This window comes from Cygnus olor, chromosome 1 (assembly GCF_009769625.2).
Source record: "Cygnus olor isolate bCygOlo1 chromosome 1, bCygOlo1.pri.v2, whole genome shotgun sequence".
In the NCBI taxonomy this organism is placed as follows: domain Eukaryota; kingdom Metazoa; phylum Chordata; class Aves; order Anseriformes; family Anatidae; genus Cygnus; species Cygnus olor.
In genome coordinates this window covers 165,486,807-165,504,592 of record NC_049169.1, presented here as the reverse complement: position 1 = coordinate 165,504,592, position 17,786 = coordinate 165,486,807, and positions in this window count along the sequence as shown.

The following is a 17,786-nucleotide window of genomic DNA, read 5'->3' as shown; positions in this document are numbered from 1 at the left end:
TGGCTACCTTCCAACAAAAGCAGAGAAAATTGACTCAGTCATGTATTCACCCATCTCTGGAATTTCAGAATATATTCCTTAAGCATCTTAATTAGGTTCATGTTCTGAGGTTTGTCTCTCTTCAAAGACGGTGTAAAAGAAAGGAAGGGTAAACCTTTAACTTGGGTGCTTAAATTTATGTTGAAAGTGAGCAATGTGAGAAAATTCAGTAGTTTACCAAACATTGTTTCTGTTTTCTTGAACAGATTTTCCAAGGACTTCCTCAGCATGTATTAACAGTGTACTAGTGAAGACACTGATGGGTTATTTAGTCTACAGAAAAAAGGCTCAGAGGAGACCACATCGCTCTCTACAGCTACCTGAAAGGAGATTATAGTAGGGTGGAGGCTGGTCTCCTTTCCCAAGCAACAAGTGATAGGAAAAGAGGAAATGACCTCAAGTTGTACCATGGGAGGTTTAGCTTGGATATTAGGGAAAATTTCTTCACTGAAAGGCTTGTGGGGCATTGAACAGGCTGCCAAAGGAAGTGGTTGAATCACTATCCCTGAAGGTCTTCAAAAGGTGTGTAGATGTGATGCTTAGGGACATGGTCGTGATAGGCTAACAGTTGGACTGGATGATCTTAGAGGTCTTTTCCAACTTAAATGATTCCATGATCCTTTGATTCTGTATTTAAAAGGCAAGGATCTGTAGGAATAAGAATAATTTGGGTATATTTAGGAATTTCAGAGGAGAAAGATGCAGCTATGGAGCTATGGCCTGACACTGGCTCAGTCCTGCATCATGGGGGACTGTGAGGTACAGCAGGCACAGCAGCAGCAGAAACACATCACCCAGTGGCAATCTAAACTTCATTTACTAAGCAGGTTAGGTATGGTGGGTGGCTGAGTGGGTGGGTACCAACTTATGCTCTAAGATTTCCATCCCATGGCACACGTGTGCGACTCACATAGCCAAGGCCCCATCCCCGTGGAGCAGGACACTGTTTCTGACTCATTGCTGTGCCTGGGTCCTGGATAGCAGTCCAGCCATCTACACAGCGCCAGACACCCCCAGATATGCCCCCCTTCCTCCCAAAGGGCTGGAGTTTTTATTTAATACTTTCTGTATCAGATGGTTGCCAAAACCAACCTTGCTAATCACATAGGCCCAGATTCCTTTATTTCCTCTGTATCTCAGGCCACTTAACTGTTGGTAATAGGGTTTCTATCACCTTCTGCTATCCCACCTCAAATTACATAACAAGGTTCATCTATCATCTATTGCTTCTATTGCTTCTTTTTTTTTTCTTTTTTTCTTTTTTTTTTTCTTTTTCATTTTTTCCCCTCATATCAAATTAATCAGTTGGGAAGATGTAGTCAATGTCTTGATTATCTGAGAGGTGATTTTAGAGAGGCTCTGCCCCATGACATCCTGTGATCCTGGATGCCATCCAGTTATAAACAACCTCTTGATGATAAAGAATCAAAGATTCCCCCACACCTTTTTCTGGATGACAAGGAAGAGAGAAATTATGCACATCAATATTGTAATTCTGCAGTCTCCAGTACTCAAGGGGATATTTCAGCCATGAGTTGTTGCATGATTTACTGACAAAATAATACAGATGTTTATATAGGTGTTGATAGAGAGCAACAGTTTATACTGAAAACTGTTCTCCATTCCAAATTTTCAGACAAAACATATTTGCCTTTACAACACTGCCTTCAAGTTCAATTGATTCTTAGACTTCTTTATTTTTCCTTACAAATATTTTTGACACAAAGTTTTTTACACTTTTAAGTAGTGTACATTTGCTAGAGGTTAAGTTACAAATTCTGTAAATTATTACTATTATTAGTCACAAATCCGAGTCCCCAAAGTGTAGTGCATCTGACCATTGAAGAAGTTTAGATCTGATCTACCTTGAAACAATGTTGCTTTGGGCTCTCTATAGGTATGGTCAGCTGTTGCAAATATTTGCGTTAACATGCTATAAGAAATTTTCCACATAAGTAAAACATGGTGATGTACTGTGCAAAAAAATTACAGTCCACTGCATTGCATCATGAAGCAGATTGCGAACATGCCAACACAAGAGCAATGTAACCTGTTTCTTGAGCTCTATTACCCTCATCATTAAGCTTACTTGCCAGAACTAGATCCACACCAGGATGAAATGATGGAAGGGCTAAATAATTCATTTGTAGTGGGCTGTGAAGATTCATAGAAAATAACAGCCAAACACCTGCAAGCTTTGCTATACTGATCAAAATACTTTGAAGGACTTCTGGACATTGTACAGGTTAAAGAATCTGGGACTGATTAGACTTCTCGACCCTGAACTGATATAGGAAATGTTGAATGATGGACACAGGCTTTGGGTAGACTCTCCATGGCCATGAGCAGAACAAGACTAGAAGAGGCCATATGCAGCTGCAAAGCCTGGGACTGATCTTTTCCTTTCTACCCTTCCAAGGAGAATCTTGGACGAAACGTCATCAAAGGAACATATCTCCATGTTCCTTCCTTAAGACTTGATCCAACCCTGTGCAAACAGTTATTTAGCTAAATCTCACTGCATGAGGTTTTGCACAGCTCAGGAATAACTTCCTTTAAATGTTGTGAACACCTTTGTAGTTGTTGTTTATAAATCAAACAGTAGGCAAAGCTTTCAGAAACCTCTTATTCAGCACAGAAATGGAGAGTTTTGTAGAATATTGGATTTTAGGTCACTGCCTGGGTGTCTCACTTGATGTAATCTGCTTTCTAGTGTTTTCATTTTTTTCTTGACACCACCCTTATTATGCACAACCTTGATGCACAAGCTTGATGCACAAGCTCTCCAGTCTGTAGAAGCTTTCCTTGTTTACTGCTTCCTGCTTCATTTTGCTTTTTCTTTGCTCACTGGTGCTAGCAGTTATCTAATAGCAATTTTAGAACAATCAATCAGCAGTGTGTGCAAGCAAATAACTTACCAAACACTTGAACCCTATAATTGTGTTCTGACCTTGGTTTTACTGGAGGTTAGAGTGACAGATTCTTTGCAGCAATGCCATACTTTGATGGACTGAAAGTGCAGTTTGCCTGTATAAGGTGAACTCTACTGCAGAGAATCAAGCACAGCCAAAGAAAACCTAGAAGTACATGGAGGAGTAAGTACAGGTGTAGGGAATGCTGACCAACAAGGCAATATTACATAAACCAAAGAAAAATTAAGGAGAAAACTGTCTAAGACAACTTGACAGGAGACTTGACTGTCCTTCTGCTGACACTGAAAGACTGAGAAAGGTTTTAAACATCTCATTTTCCTAACTCAGATTTTTGGAATATGAATTTAAGGAGATTATAAGGATTTGCAGTGAGATGGTTTGGCAATCCAAGTCCCTCTTCCACTCTGAACCTATGAATAAATATTGTCTTCCCCTGTAATTACATAAACCTGTAGAGTTGTTCATAGACTGGTATGTGAATCAGGTATAATTTCTACTAGGCAAATTACATTCAAAATATACAGATTTCCTACTACAATGTTATTAATACCAGCATTTACTATATATGTAGCCCTGTTAAGAAATATGCACATTCCTTGCTTTCCAGAAGTATTTTGAGACTGAAGACCAATTGGCTGGATCATATGCATGTTATTTAGCTGTTTAAAATGACATATTTCCCCCTTGCTAGGAAACATGATGGGATGACAAGTTTGAGTATTTCCAAAAGCTGTTCTAACAGCCTGAGAAGGTTTTGAATATTGTTTCTGAGAGGAATATTGCAGGCACCATGTGCGTGTGTGTGTGTGAGACCTGACATGCTCAGAAGAGAAAGTTGGTATTGGGCAACTAACAACTAGATGCAACCACCAAGCAGATGAAAAGGCAAGTGCCAGGACCTCATGCTCCTGTCCATACCTCTTATGGTGAGGGACTGCCCATCTACACCCTGCCCAGACACAGAAAGAAAAACTTTTTGCAGTGTACATGTCAAAACAGGGATCACACGTAAGTACAGGCAAATATCCGGGGGGAGTATAAGGGAACCAAGAGGGTAATACTGGTCTCTGTGTCATTGACAGAAATACTGGTGTGACTATGACTGAATTGTTGCCAAGCCACACAACAAAAAAAGAGAGTGTGTTTTCTAGAAATTCTCAGCCTCAGAGAACATGACAGAAAGCATGAAGGTGCTTCTTTAAAAGTATCAGAAGGGAGCAATGAAGTTTGATAAGTGGCACAACCAATACAGCAGCAACTTTCTCAGGAGAAGGGCAGTGAGACAGAACAAAACTGCGAGCATTTTAAAACCATGGTGCTAAACAAAAGCAAATAACCACTTCCCTAAATCTGCTGCCTAGAATATTCCAGCCTACTGTGCAATAGCCTTCATCATGGCAGTGGTGCACTCCTCACTCAAATCAATGTGACCAACAGAGACCTTAATGGCTATTCTTCTGACTAAGAGGTGTCTACTTTAGGGTTCATAGTCTCTAGATTCAGGCTTGTTTAATTAACTGTCTCCCATGGGGCCAGTTTCATATCAGCACTGTAAGAATTTTTCAAACAGTCTAGGAGATCTCTTGCAGTCCCAGTCACCAATAGTTTGAGAGGGAAAGCAGACTTCAGCACTGTTGAGTTTGCCCTGAAGGCAGTCAGAGAGAGAGGAACACCACAGGGCAACAGTAAGAACAACATTCAGTAGGCTGTAAAGTGAAAAAGGAGGGAGACGGTCTTTGATGGGATGTGGGACAAATATATTAGTTAAATTTCAATCCAATATAAAATTATGTTCAACCTATGAAGCTGAATTATTGAAGGCAAAAAGTATGGAGAGAGGACAAGAAGAACATATTGTGATAAAACTTAAATTACTAGCATACCAGTCTTCTCAGAAAACATGGCTGTTAGCAAAAATGAAGGTCTCTCTCCAGAACCAACTTGAACATCTAGCTCTGAAGATGTAACTGGTATGAGAAGTGTGGAAAGTCAGAAACACATATGAGAACATAGAGAAATGACAAAATGGAGCCATTAGAAACTCAGTGGGATGTGCCACCAAAACTTGTTTAATTTTGATGATGTCTGTGTAGCTACAGACTTCTTAACGATCTAAGAAGCAACAAAGCATAACGTGAGATCTCCACAGCACAGGAGCCCCATGCATTTTCTAAGACTGTTTTTCAGGGGGTGAAGTGATGGTGGTTTTCATCTGAAATGCTTCTTACTTGAGTTGAGTGACATGGGCTACAAACTCTTATGCAAACATGTTTCTCTGACAAAGCCCCTTTTCAGACATTCTCAGTTCTAATTGCCAGTGGAGATTTTACTTAATAGGCTGCAGTACCAAGTGAGATGAAGCATCTCATTTCCAGTGCTGCATGCTAGCAAAAAACAGAAGCAGTGTACTAAGTTATATCAGATAATTAGTGTGCACTAATAAAAGTTAATCAAAATCAATAAGCACAACGTAGGCAGCACAATGATCAAATGCAAACAGTTGAATTGAATTTTCACAGTAATGTAGTTTAAAATTATTAAATTCAATTAGTAATTCAGCATGATCATATTCCCCTCTCAGTGTAACATGGCTGATATTTGAACAAGATTTCATTCACATCTGGGAGCCTTGTTGATGTGAAATATCGTACAGGCTTATGCCAGATGTGAAACTATCCTTATTAGGTGTTTTTCTTTAACAATTGTGTTTACCACAGTGATTAGACCAGATGGAGCATAAATCTTTTCTTCCCTTTTCTTTTTCTCTCTTTTTTTTTTTTTCAAACCTACATCCTTTCAAAATCCAGTTACCATAACAACTTGATTTCACTGTTTTTGTTAAATCATCTTCTTTTATATCACACCTAGAACTTTTGTCTGGCTGACAAATGAACAAAACTGTTTTTTTTAGTTAATTATTTGCTGTCAAAAATCTGTCAACATAACTTTTTTTTTTTGGGGGGGGGGGGAGAAAAGGGGTAATGTTTTTGTTTGGTATGTTTAGTATCAGCATAAGTAGACAGAGTGGTAATAAAACCTTCTACAAAACAATAAAACAGAAGGACTCCAGCAGAAAGCTTGAGAATCTCAAACCATACTTACACAGACCTCTAATGATATTTTTAAAGGACATTTCTTTCCATGAAAATTAAATACTCTTGGTAATTTCACAACGTCAGAGCTTTCTGTATATTCCCTCTTTGTTTGAATGGGCCAATTCAAATCTTCTTTTATGATAACACATAAACCATATTGCAGTAAAATACCTTCCATTCTGTCTCCTTTTTTCTCTTGTAATATCTATTTGACTTTGTCAGGGAGAAAAGAGAGACAGTGGGAGGTGTGATAAGTTAATATCTAGGAATAAAAAGGCGCTACCTAGCAACATTTCTCTGGAAACTAAATCTCATTTGTCAAGCAACTCTAAAACAGGGCTACATTGCCAGGGGATTGATAATGGCATACAGAGCTTTTTGCTGCAAGTCACTAAAATATAAAACCAGCCCAGGTCAGTAGCAACTGAACGCTGTTACCATCTGACAGCTGTTTAGTGGCCTGTAGGAAATGCCTTCTTTGGCTCACCCTATTCCTAGCGTAAAGGTGGCTGCATCCCAATTAGCACTAATTGGCTCCCTCATTGTTAGCTGCAGCAAGGAGACTAAGCACCGTGAAGAATCATGGAGTGGAGAGCTGGAAGGAGCATGCAGTGATCCACCAGGACAGCTATGCCTGGTTCAGCTGGCCACTTTAACTGTTGGGAATGTTGATTCCAACAGACAATGTATAGACCATGTTTAAAGCCTGGAGTGAAGGAGCCTCAACAGCATTCCTTCAGTGTTTCAGATCTACTGTCCTTACAGCTTCTTTTTTCCTTTTCAAATCTTACCAAAATCATTTCCTTTGAAAACTTCAGGGATTCTTTTTATCCTTTTACAAGGAATCAATCCATTAAAAAAAGTTACCAGATTTCATAGTCTTTATCATTCTATATGATTTCCTTTGGACTCTCTCCAGTTTGCCTACATAACTCATAAAGTATAATGACCAAAAGCAGACATGATGCTCCATTTGAGGCCTTACTAATACTAACTACAGGATAATAATTATTTCCCTTGCCATACATTAATGCTTGTCCAGAAAAACTCAGATCAAGATATGGTTTTCTGCTGCAGAATCTCATGCTGACTCATGCTTTCAGATCTGTACAACACAGTGCCCCTTGAACCTGTGTTTCAGGTTCATAGAACCATAGAGTGGTTTGGGTTGGAAGGGACCTTAAGACCATCTAATTCAATCCACCCCCCCCCCCCCCCCCCCCCCCCCCCCCCCCCCCCCCCCCCCCCCCCCCCCCCACCACCCCCCCCCCCCCCCCCCCCCCCCCCCCCCCCCCCCCCCCCCCCCCCCCCCCCCCCCCCACCCACCCCCCCCCCCCCGAGACACCTCCCACCAGACTAGGTTGCTCAAAGCCCCACCTAGCCTGGCCTTAAACATTCATAGCAATGGGGCATCCATAGCTTTCTGGGCAACCTGGGCAAGTTGTTCAGAGATGTTTTTCAGAGGACAAGTTTTCTGGTGTTTCTGAATGCAAATCATTGGACTGACCTAAACACTCTTTAAGCTCTTCTTTACTTGCTCTGCTGGGTTCTCCTACCTCTATTAAAACATATTTTATTCATTACTACATCACATTTTTGTTTTGGAGTATGACTAAGGCAAAAAAGGCACTGAATGTTTCTGCAGCTCCTGTATGCATTTATAGAAGTTTTCTTATCATGTTCCTACTTCATTGAAGCAATCTTGTTTTTTACTATTCTGTACACTGTTTTTCTGCCCACTTGCCTGTGCTATTCACTTTATTTTTTCATTCATTTTGAATGTCTTTGAAGAGCTTTCTATATAGCCAGGAATAGACTATTGTTAAACTTCTCATGTCTTTTTTTTTTTTTTTTTTTCCTCTTCAGGAAGATAGCTTGCTGTTGCACACCTGATAAACTTACTTAAATAGCTCCCACCTCTCCCATTCTTCTTAATCTCTTATATCAGGAATAATCAACTAAATGTCTACAAATTAGGTGAGCTAAATGAGTGTTAGGAACTGAAAAACAATTCATTCACCAGAATATCTAGTCTAGTACCATTGAAATGGTTTAAGTAACCTTCCTGGTCTCCAGTCACTATTCCAGAAGGGCATGAGACATCTATAGATTTTGTGCAATATCTGCCAGTCCTGTGTGGGTGATTCTCAAATCCTAGGGAGTCTTGTACAGTACTAGAAACCTATGTTTAAGTATCAGTCAAGTCCAATGGCATCTATGGAGCTATTAACTTTTTTTCTAAAGCACGCATCTGTAGTTATCATCATAGCACTCTACACGTCATTCACTATTTAGAGCACAAAAGACTTCTTCATTCAATTATCTGGATGCAGGTATCTCATGCTGCTTGGGATGCCATAGCCCTAGCTGTCTTTTCAGAGGGTCACAGACATTCTGCGGGTCTTGTGTTGTACCTATCAACCCTATGCAGATGTCCCAGATACCTGAAAAAAAAATTAATGACACTACCTACCTATGTATGAATCATAGTGGAAAGATGGACCATACAGGATCAGTTTGGGACCATCTAGTGCTTAGATTTGGTTCAGTGTGGTTCTACCAGATTTGAAGTCAAGCAGTAACTGACTGTCTGAAGATGACAGAAGTCTTGAAAGCTGCTTGAGCCTCTCTAAATTTAACACTAATGAGAATTAGCCACTTTAGTTAAAATAAAATAAATTCATACACATATAAACTTACTGTTTGTACTTCACTTCTTGTAACACCAGTACAGGTTCAATTAATGTGATTTCTTTATAATTAATCGTTCCTCAGTGCACATTCAGAAATAACTCTCTATTCTTACTGGTTTCTTAAGCTGAGGTGCACAATTAAGTTTTGAGTTGCTTATTGGCACAGCTGTGTTAGGTTACGTGATAAATCTCACCTGCACCACCCACATGTAAGTTCAGAAAAACCATGGCAGGAGGGATGCAGCACATTATGGGATGCAGGGGAAGAGCGGTCTGTGATTGTACAGAATTTATTAAGTGATATTTAAGGGAAGAACCAATGGTGGGAAATTTGAGGGTTTTAAGTAATTTTGGGAGGAACTTTTCTTATTAAATTCCTTTCTAAGTCCTCCCTGGGTGAAGACTCTCTATTCTGTGCGCAGATGCAAGCATGGAGGTGTGAGTGCAGCAAGTGGAGCCAAACTGTGAGTCGGAGGATATGTGTGTCCATGGTGCAGCAACTGAAGGAAGTGCAAGTGTGGGATTGCCAACAAAGTTAAAGCTGGACAAGCCAGAGATTAGGTGAGGTGGCCTGGAAATCAGGGCATGAGTGGGTCTCTATAGTCCAGCTCTGGTTGTGAGAGAACCCATGCATCTTTAGGGGTGAGAGCATGGCAGGAGGACTAGGGGGTTCCTGGCCAGTTCTGTGTGGAGAAGGGTAACAGTCTTGGCAGTTCATTTGTTCAGTTCTTAGAATCATAGAATCATTAAGACTGAAAAAGGCCTCCAAGATCATCTGGTCCAACCATCACCCTGCTACCAATGCTACCCACTAAACCATGTCCCTAAGTGCCATGTCCAACCTTTCCTTGAACACCCCCAGGGACGGTGATGCCACCACCTCCCTGGGCAACCCATTCCAATGCCTGATGCTCCTTCTGAGAAGAAATGTCTCCTCATTTCTAACCTGAACCTCCCTGGTGCAACTTGAGGCCATTGCCTCTAGTCCTATCACTAGTTACCTGTGAGAAAAGGCCGACCCCCAGCTCCCCACACCTTCCTTTCAGGTAGTGGTTGAGAGCACTAAGGTCTCCCCTGAGCCCCCTCTTCTCCAGACTAAACACCCCCACTTTCCTCAGCCACTCCCCATAGGACTTGTGTTCCAGGCCTTTCACCAGCTTCATAGCCCTTCTCTGGAAATGCTCCAGGGCCTCGATGTCCTTCTTGTACTGAGCGGCCCAAAGCTGAACACAGTACTCAAGATGTGGCCTCACCAGAGCAGAGTACAGGGGGACAATCACTCCCTAGTCCTGCTGGCTGTACTATTCCTGATACAAGCCAGGATGCCACTGGCCTTCTTGGCCACCTGGGCACAGTGCCGGCTCATGTTCAGGTGAGCATTCACCAGCACCCCAGATCCTTTTCCTCTGCACAGCTCTTCAGATGTCAACACCTAGGATCCAGAGGACAGCTTCTGGGCTGACTGAGTGTCTGAGCCCAGCTGCTGGAGAGATCTGTCTTGCACATGTGTCTACATATACGTAATCTCACTAGTGGACTTCCATCCTGTCCAGACAGAGAGGTAGTAGTATGAGGACATTGGTGCTGTCTCTGTTCATGTGGATGCTCTGAGTATCTGTCTGTGGTCTGTGTGGTCAGCTATGCATATGCATATATGTGGTGTACGTGTGCTTTCTGTGTGTGCCTGCTGGAAGTATATCTTTGGCCTTGTTACTGCTAGGACTCAGGGACATGGAGCAGCAGTAGCCTTGCTTCTCTCAGGCTGTTGGATCCAGCATGATATATTTTCTTTTGACAAGCTGGTTTCCATGTGCTGTAATTTTAAGGCACCGGGAAGAATACCAGCATGACAAACTGACATAACCCCTGTGTGCACTCTTAGGTGCTCTGTCTTCTCATCTGTCATTAAATGTCCTGTATGAGAGCTTCAGATTAGCACCAGGTTTTTCTTGTGCTCTCCTCCTGTCAGGTGTGTTAGAACTCACATCACTAATCATCTGATGTGAGGAGGGGCTCACAGGGTGACAGACACCAAAAACCTTTTAAAAACTGACTTGTTACCAGTAAATCTTGCCTGAAGATGAATGATAAATAACTCTAAAATGAGACAAAATTGGTATTTGGTAGTGTTAGTCTTATAACCTTAAAGCCTTATTACAGCATTGTGTCTCTCTCAGTGATAGTTGCAAGGAGCTGATGGAAAATCCAGGCTGTTAAGTGCATTTGTAGAAGTTGGGAAAAATACCATACAATTCAGTACCAGAGCTTTTAGGGCTTTTATCCCATCATCATTGGCTTCTGTAAGACTGGTTTCTTCTAGATTTGCTGCAAAGACCAGCACAGTTGTACACTGCAGCCAATCGTATATTTTATGGCCAGCATGGATATGATGAAATATTCTTCAATCACAGCACACAGCACATTTACTTGAAATGAGCTTTTAACTTGGAAGAATGATACTCTTATCTTCTCACTCTGTGAGGTTCTTAAAAGGTTCAGGAAGCTCAAGCAAAGTGGTTTCAAAATCATTAGTCTTCACCCAGCACATGAAGCAGAGATGCATGCTCTGCACTGGAAGCTATCTATTTACTGGGCATAGAAAAATTCAGGCATATCACCCCCAGTTCCTAAAAGATCCCTTATAAAGGTCACATCGTGTTGGTTTGACGACCAAGTTTGGACTACGTGTGAAGCAGCAGATCTTCAGAGCTGTTCTCTTCATACAGGCTTCTAGGCAATTCAAGTGACTACTCTGCAGTTCCATCAGAGCTGTCATTACATCTTACTTCTTTCCAGACGGCATGAGAGCTGCTGTACCTTCCCATGCTATGTCACACAAACTGCAAGAAGGACACTCAGGCAATGTGTTGATCACAGGGCAAGCAATGAGCAAAGACAAGTGCTGTAAGCTCATAGTCTCTGTAATTTTATGTGGGAACACAGAATAACAGCTGTGTGTGGTGTGTGTACTGATCTTCATGAAAGTCAAGATGATTGGGCCGTTCATACTCATGTTATTTGATTTTAGATATCAAACTATTTTCCTTTCTGCTTCTGCCATTTAACTTCAGCTTCTTCACTATTACATCAGTCTGGCACGTAAGCTGAGAACAGCATGGAGTTTGCTGTCACTTTTCTCTGGGCTATTACTGTGGTGCAGGCAGGAGTCTCTACATTCCCTGAGGACAAGCCTTGGCTGTGGAAAGGATAAATGATAACAGCTTTTTTTGACTGCATGACATTTATTTCACATCCCTAATGCATGAAAATTTCATGCTGCTTACTAGATATCACATTAGACAGGTTTCCCAAATCCTCTATGTTTGCTAGCAGCACTGTCATTTTTTCACAAGCAGCAAAGCTCTTGGCAGTATCTTTCCTATTGCCCAGTGCTAATGTGCGTAGCTATCCTAGAGGCTGAACACCATTGGAATTGGCAGGAAGAGTGCACAATATTTGCAAAACGCATCATCTTGAGTCTTGGAATAAGCCAGGTGCTTTGTCTGAAATCAAAGATTCCCAAATCTTTTGTTAGGAAAGCAGAAAAACTGGCCTCAAGGAGCCATAAATTCTCCAAAGTCTCTAATTTCTGGTCACTGCTTTGTCTTTCATCCAACATTGTTCCTGTGATTGAGAGCACAGTAGGATCTGTGAGCTGATGCAGTTAGCTCTGGGTGGTTACTGCAGTGCTGGCCAAAGTCAGAGCTTTCTGCTCATTTCATTAACACTAGGAGATGTTTCCATAGCTGCCATGCCATTGCCTTCCACTTCTTACGACTACATGATCTTTTCCTGACACAGCTGAAAGTGAAACATTTTGGCCTTGTCAGACATGTTGAAATCATGTATTAAAGGGTGAAGTGGAAACTATATTGCTAGTCAGTTTGTACCTAACAAATGCTCTCAGAGCCACAGTTATCAGTCACTCATGCGGACACACACCGTACAAAGTGGATTGCCTGCTGTGACTTGGGAGGTAGCCAGAGCACATCCGAGCTCTCTTTAGTACGCTGTATCCAGTGTCACCATAGCTGTGGATGAATAAATGATATGTTTCACATATATAATCCCAAGAAAACGCTACCGCAGGGGTGTGGAGAGCTTAAATATCTGCCAAGCCAATGACAAAAAGACATTTATCCTCCTCACCCCACTGAAATGACTACTTGTAAAATAACTCTGTTTGACAGTAATTGATGATTTCCACTTTATTTAACTGGAAAGGTAACAGGATAATTTTTTACATGATTCCAACCCCATTCTGTTCCTCAGAATTACTTTAATACGGATATCGTATCTCTACCAATTAAAGAGAAACTTCCATTTGTCAGACTGCTGCGAGGGGGAGAGCATCATAAATGGGATGACAGATGGTAAACTTGTGGAAGGGTTCTTTAAACTGAGGATGACAGCCTCTTCTCTCTCTGTGTTCTCGTAGGGTTTCCTCTGGGACACCCTTCACATTTTTCTTGTTATATGTACTTTGCCTCTTCCTATTACTGTTCTTCCATAAAACACCTAATTTCTTTGCTTCCTGAGACTCCACCAAGGGACATATTTTGAAGTGGACTATGGAAGATATTTCAAATGACACAATTGCACCTGTCTGACTTCTCCTGACTTAACTAGTACAAAACCAAAATTATTCAGACTAGTTTTCTTTATACTGAGGTACATTATCCAAAATTCAGAGGGAGTGATCTTTGTCCTTCAGTACCCACTACAGAGACTTCTTCAAGTCTTAGAGGTGCCATTTTCATTTCCCAGACAGTAACAAAAATAGCAGTTATTAGGAAGGTTCATTTTTTCTTCCCCTTCTATCTCCTCTGCTCCAGTTACACTATTCTGACCATTTCTTCTCAATATCAGATATAATCTAGTCATACTAAGACTGACCTGTCACAGATTTTTAATGCTTTATCTACCTGCTAGACACTTGAAAAAATTGCTCACAAGCAAGTCTAGTGACATTTGAAAGAAATGCCATTCAGTCATCAGCAGATTCAAATTAAGATATGATACTTAACACAGAGACAGTATTTATTGTTTTAGATTTATGCACATCTTCCTAAGCCCATAAACCACATCTTGCTTTTAGCGGAAAAGCCTTTTCAAGCACTTAATAAAAATCACATTTAGAGATGCAGACCTGAATTACTAATAGAATTAATTCCTAAAAAAGTAAATCCCCAACTCTTTTAGATGTAAATTTCAATTGGTAAGCTATCTCTAAAAACTGTAGAAGAAAAAAAGTGTATGTATGTATGTGACTACTTACATGTTTGTATAAATGATACAGATGCTGTCATGACTATATTTGAAAAAATGTATCATGCTTCGTTTATGCACACCTGTTTTTATTAGCTATTCATATATCCCTGTAGTATGTTGACATTGCAGTTTCCTGCTTCATGGTAGACTGATAGCCTTCTGCTTTACAAATAAGTAAATGAATGTTTTATACATAATTGGGAAATTGCTTGATTATCACAGAATCGGAGGAAAGAAAGCATTCTAGTTTAGCTCCTTTATTTTCTCCTAGGGCAATGTTCTAAAATCTACATGCTACAGCTTTCACTAGCTTGATGTCTTCTGAAATAGAACTACCTGGGTTTAAACTAAAACAGAAGCTGTCTCATTAAGACTGATTAAGGGATGACAATGTTTTAGGGAGGGTTCTCAAATTCTGGGTAATGTTGCAAGACAAGGCTGAAGTGGTTGAAATGGGTGAGACAGTTTAGGGACCCTGCCTCCATATACTTATGAATTCTTCTTAATTTTCTGAACTTTACCTTTGACCAAAACCTTCAGTGTAGATTAAATTTTCAGTTTTATGTTCAAAAGCAGTCAGTGGCAGAGACTGAATAAGACCATTAACATTTGAATAACCTTGTCCTGCTAAAACAGGAGAGACTTAGTAGCCCCATCAACTGTTAATAACCTGCCAAAACTCTGGCAGAGGTTAGAGAGAAAAAAAAATGGAGGTGCACAGAGTATTAGAAACTGTTTTTTATGAAGAGAGGGCCTCTTTACATTTTGTTTAATAGCAGGAAGATTAGCAGGAGGCAAAGCAGCAGGCAGCCTGAATGCCTCAAGGTCCTTCGTATTTCACTAAGATCTGAAAGGCTTTCAGGGACAGAATGGATTTAGTCTGCAGTTTCCATATTTCTGTAACTTTTGAGGTTTTGCAACCATTAAGCATTAAAAGACATTAATTCCCTGGGTTTCCCAGTGCTTTTCTTCCTCCTCAGTCCTCAGCTGTAAACCAGTAAGGCCCAAAGTTATGCGTGAGCTATCAGTGAAATTCACTGGTGGTTGGCCGTGGTCATGGAGCAAACATCTGGGGCTCTAGGGAGGGAGCCTAACTCCCACAGAACTAGTCTAAGGATTTGGACAAGGTGATGATGGCCACTCTTTTTGTATTAGCAATGTACCAAAATAGGTGCTTAGCTGCCCTTTGAGTGCCTAAATTCCATACTAAAGCGCAACGAAGATCTTTAATCCCAGCATTCAAATATTGTCTCACCTGTCAATATTTGCCCAAGTCCCTATCTTGTGCTGGTGGACATGGAGCCCAGGTTCACGCTTCAGCTTTAGCTGTATTCTCAAAAGCAGACTAGAGATCCCTGATTCCTCACTGAAGAAAAGAGAAGGAAGTCTGCACACAGCTTGTTAGGACCCTCACATAGACTTTCATGCTCAAATTATATAAATATTTATACAAAGCAAATCTTCAACAAAAGGAGCTAAAGATAGTCCCACCAAATAGAACCCATAGACCAAATGTATGAGTTCCACCTAAATGGACATAAGAAAGAAGTCTTTAAATCTGTGGTCCAAATGCAGAAAGGTAAAATAGGGATTTGAAGTCAAGTCTCCAGACTTCAAGGAGAATCTTCCCCTAAGCATGAGTTACTACATATGTGGAGATGGAACTTTCCTTTCAAAAAGACCACCTTGAATTACAAAGCAAGAAAATAATTAAAGACCTAGCACAGTAAGTGAAGACTGATAATTTTCATCAGCCCAGGGTTCCGAGCCTATTCCTCAAAATTTCTTTGTAGCTATTTTACGTAGGTCCCTTAAATGTTCCTAAAATGTTTGTTTTGTTTTGTTATTTTTTATTTTTTTTGGACCTGTTGGGGACATTCCACTGATGCATAACAGGAACCTAAAGAGCTTCATTAGCAAGAGAAACCATTTCCACTGGTATTCAGACTACTAGATTGTGGTTCATATATCATCAGTTTAACAGAAGGGGTGCAGTTTCAGAGCAAGAGGATGAAACGAAAGCAGTGTAATAGTGATTGAAAATATCCCAAGATGATATAGCACTCCCATCATGAAAATCTGGGTGGGAGATATCAGTGCTTTCTTCCACTGTTGTGTGAAGAGAACATTTGTATTTGGGAAGCTCATATCTCAGTGGCATCCCATTAGTGCAGACATTAGTGTAATGCAAATAAAAGAAACTCCCCATGAGAAGTACTGACATAGAGAAAAACGGAATTAGATTTGTTCATTACCTGTTTTCAGAAAGCAATGCAATAACCCAGTTTTAGCACCTGCTTTAAGGGCATACGATTGAGGGAGAATGAAACCAGAACAAAACAGCAGAGTGCCAAAATGCAAAACATTTATTACTCAATAGTAGTTTGTAGGAAGCATGGCCACTAATAAAGAGTCCTAGCCAGAGACTATGAAGGATGTTTTGTAACTGATGGAGGTAAGTTTGTTCAAGCTTAAAGACAACACTGGGAAAAATCTTGAGGAAGTTTACAAAGGGACTGGAGAGTGAAATTTAACAGATGCAACATGGATGAAATGGAATTAGATATCAGATCCTGTAGAGTTAGGAAGGGGTCTTGCTTACTTTCCTATGACTAGGATTAGAAATACTGGAAGGCCACTTCCAGGTCTACGCTGAGTACAAATAATGTTGCAATCTAGAACTTGGTTTTCTAATTAGATCAAGAAAGGCAGTAGCAGATGGACAAATTGAAGAAAGAAAATAGAGAAATTGAGAGCATTTGAGGAAGGCAGTCTGCTACAAAAATAAATGTGCTTTCACATTACAGTATATAGCCTAACTGGAGTATTTATAAACAATTTTTGCATTGCATTTTGATAAGAATTCCCATTGGCTCCATTTAGAATATTTTAAAAGTATTTTTACTTGTTCCTTGGACATGTATATGTGATATTTCACACAAGCAGCTTGGAGAACACTTTTCTGCTCCCTTTGAAAAACAAATGAGGTGCTCATAAACTATATTTTCAAGATGAAATATCACTCCATAGTAATACAGCTAAAGGTGAGTGAATGATTCATAGTGAAAGATTTGGTTGAAACATTTACCCTTTTTTCCTCCATGTTGGAGAATAGATTGCATAACATGCCTCTGGTTTATTGTCATTCAAATTTACTTATGAATTTGTTTTGGGCCTCAGGGCCTTTGAATACCAGATTTTTTATATTTTTGACTCAATAGACAGGGAGAAGAAAGATTTTGCATATGTTTCAGTGAGGTAGAGCGAGGCATATGAAGCTTGTTTTTAGTTGTAGAGAGTCTTAAGCAATATTGCGAACATATTTTATTTTCCAAATGGGGCTTGGGAAAGAAAAACTTATAATTAGACGTGAAACAACAGCTGATGACTGGCACAGTCAGCCTGTCTTTTTTTATGAATGAGAAAGTCTTCATGCAAACACACCAGTTAGAGGAAGACTCAAAACAAGCAGGTTAAAATTATAGCAACAGATCTTGCAGTATCGAATGGAATTAAGACAGGGTAGAGCAGAAAATAATGGTGTGTAGAAATCTGGGTTACTGGGAAGGCAGCCCTGACTGTATCTTTACCAATGAATACAAGAAGATCAGAGGCCAATACTTGGGCTCAAAGCCAATGGCATCAGCTGGTTTGCATCCACCTTCCTTAAGCACATTTGTCTTATTGAAAACTAAATTAAGCAAAAGAAAAGAGAACAAGGGAGCGAGCTGTCAGGCTCTATGGATGATCTAATG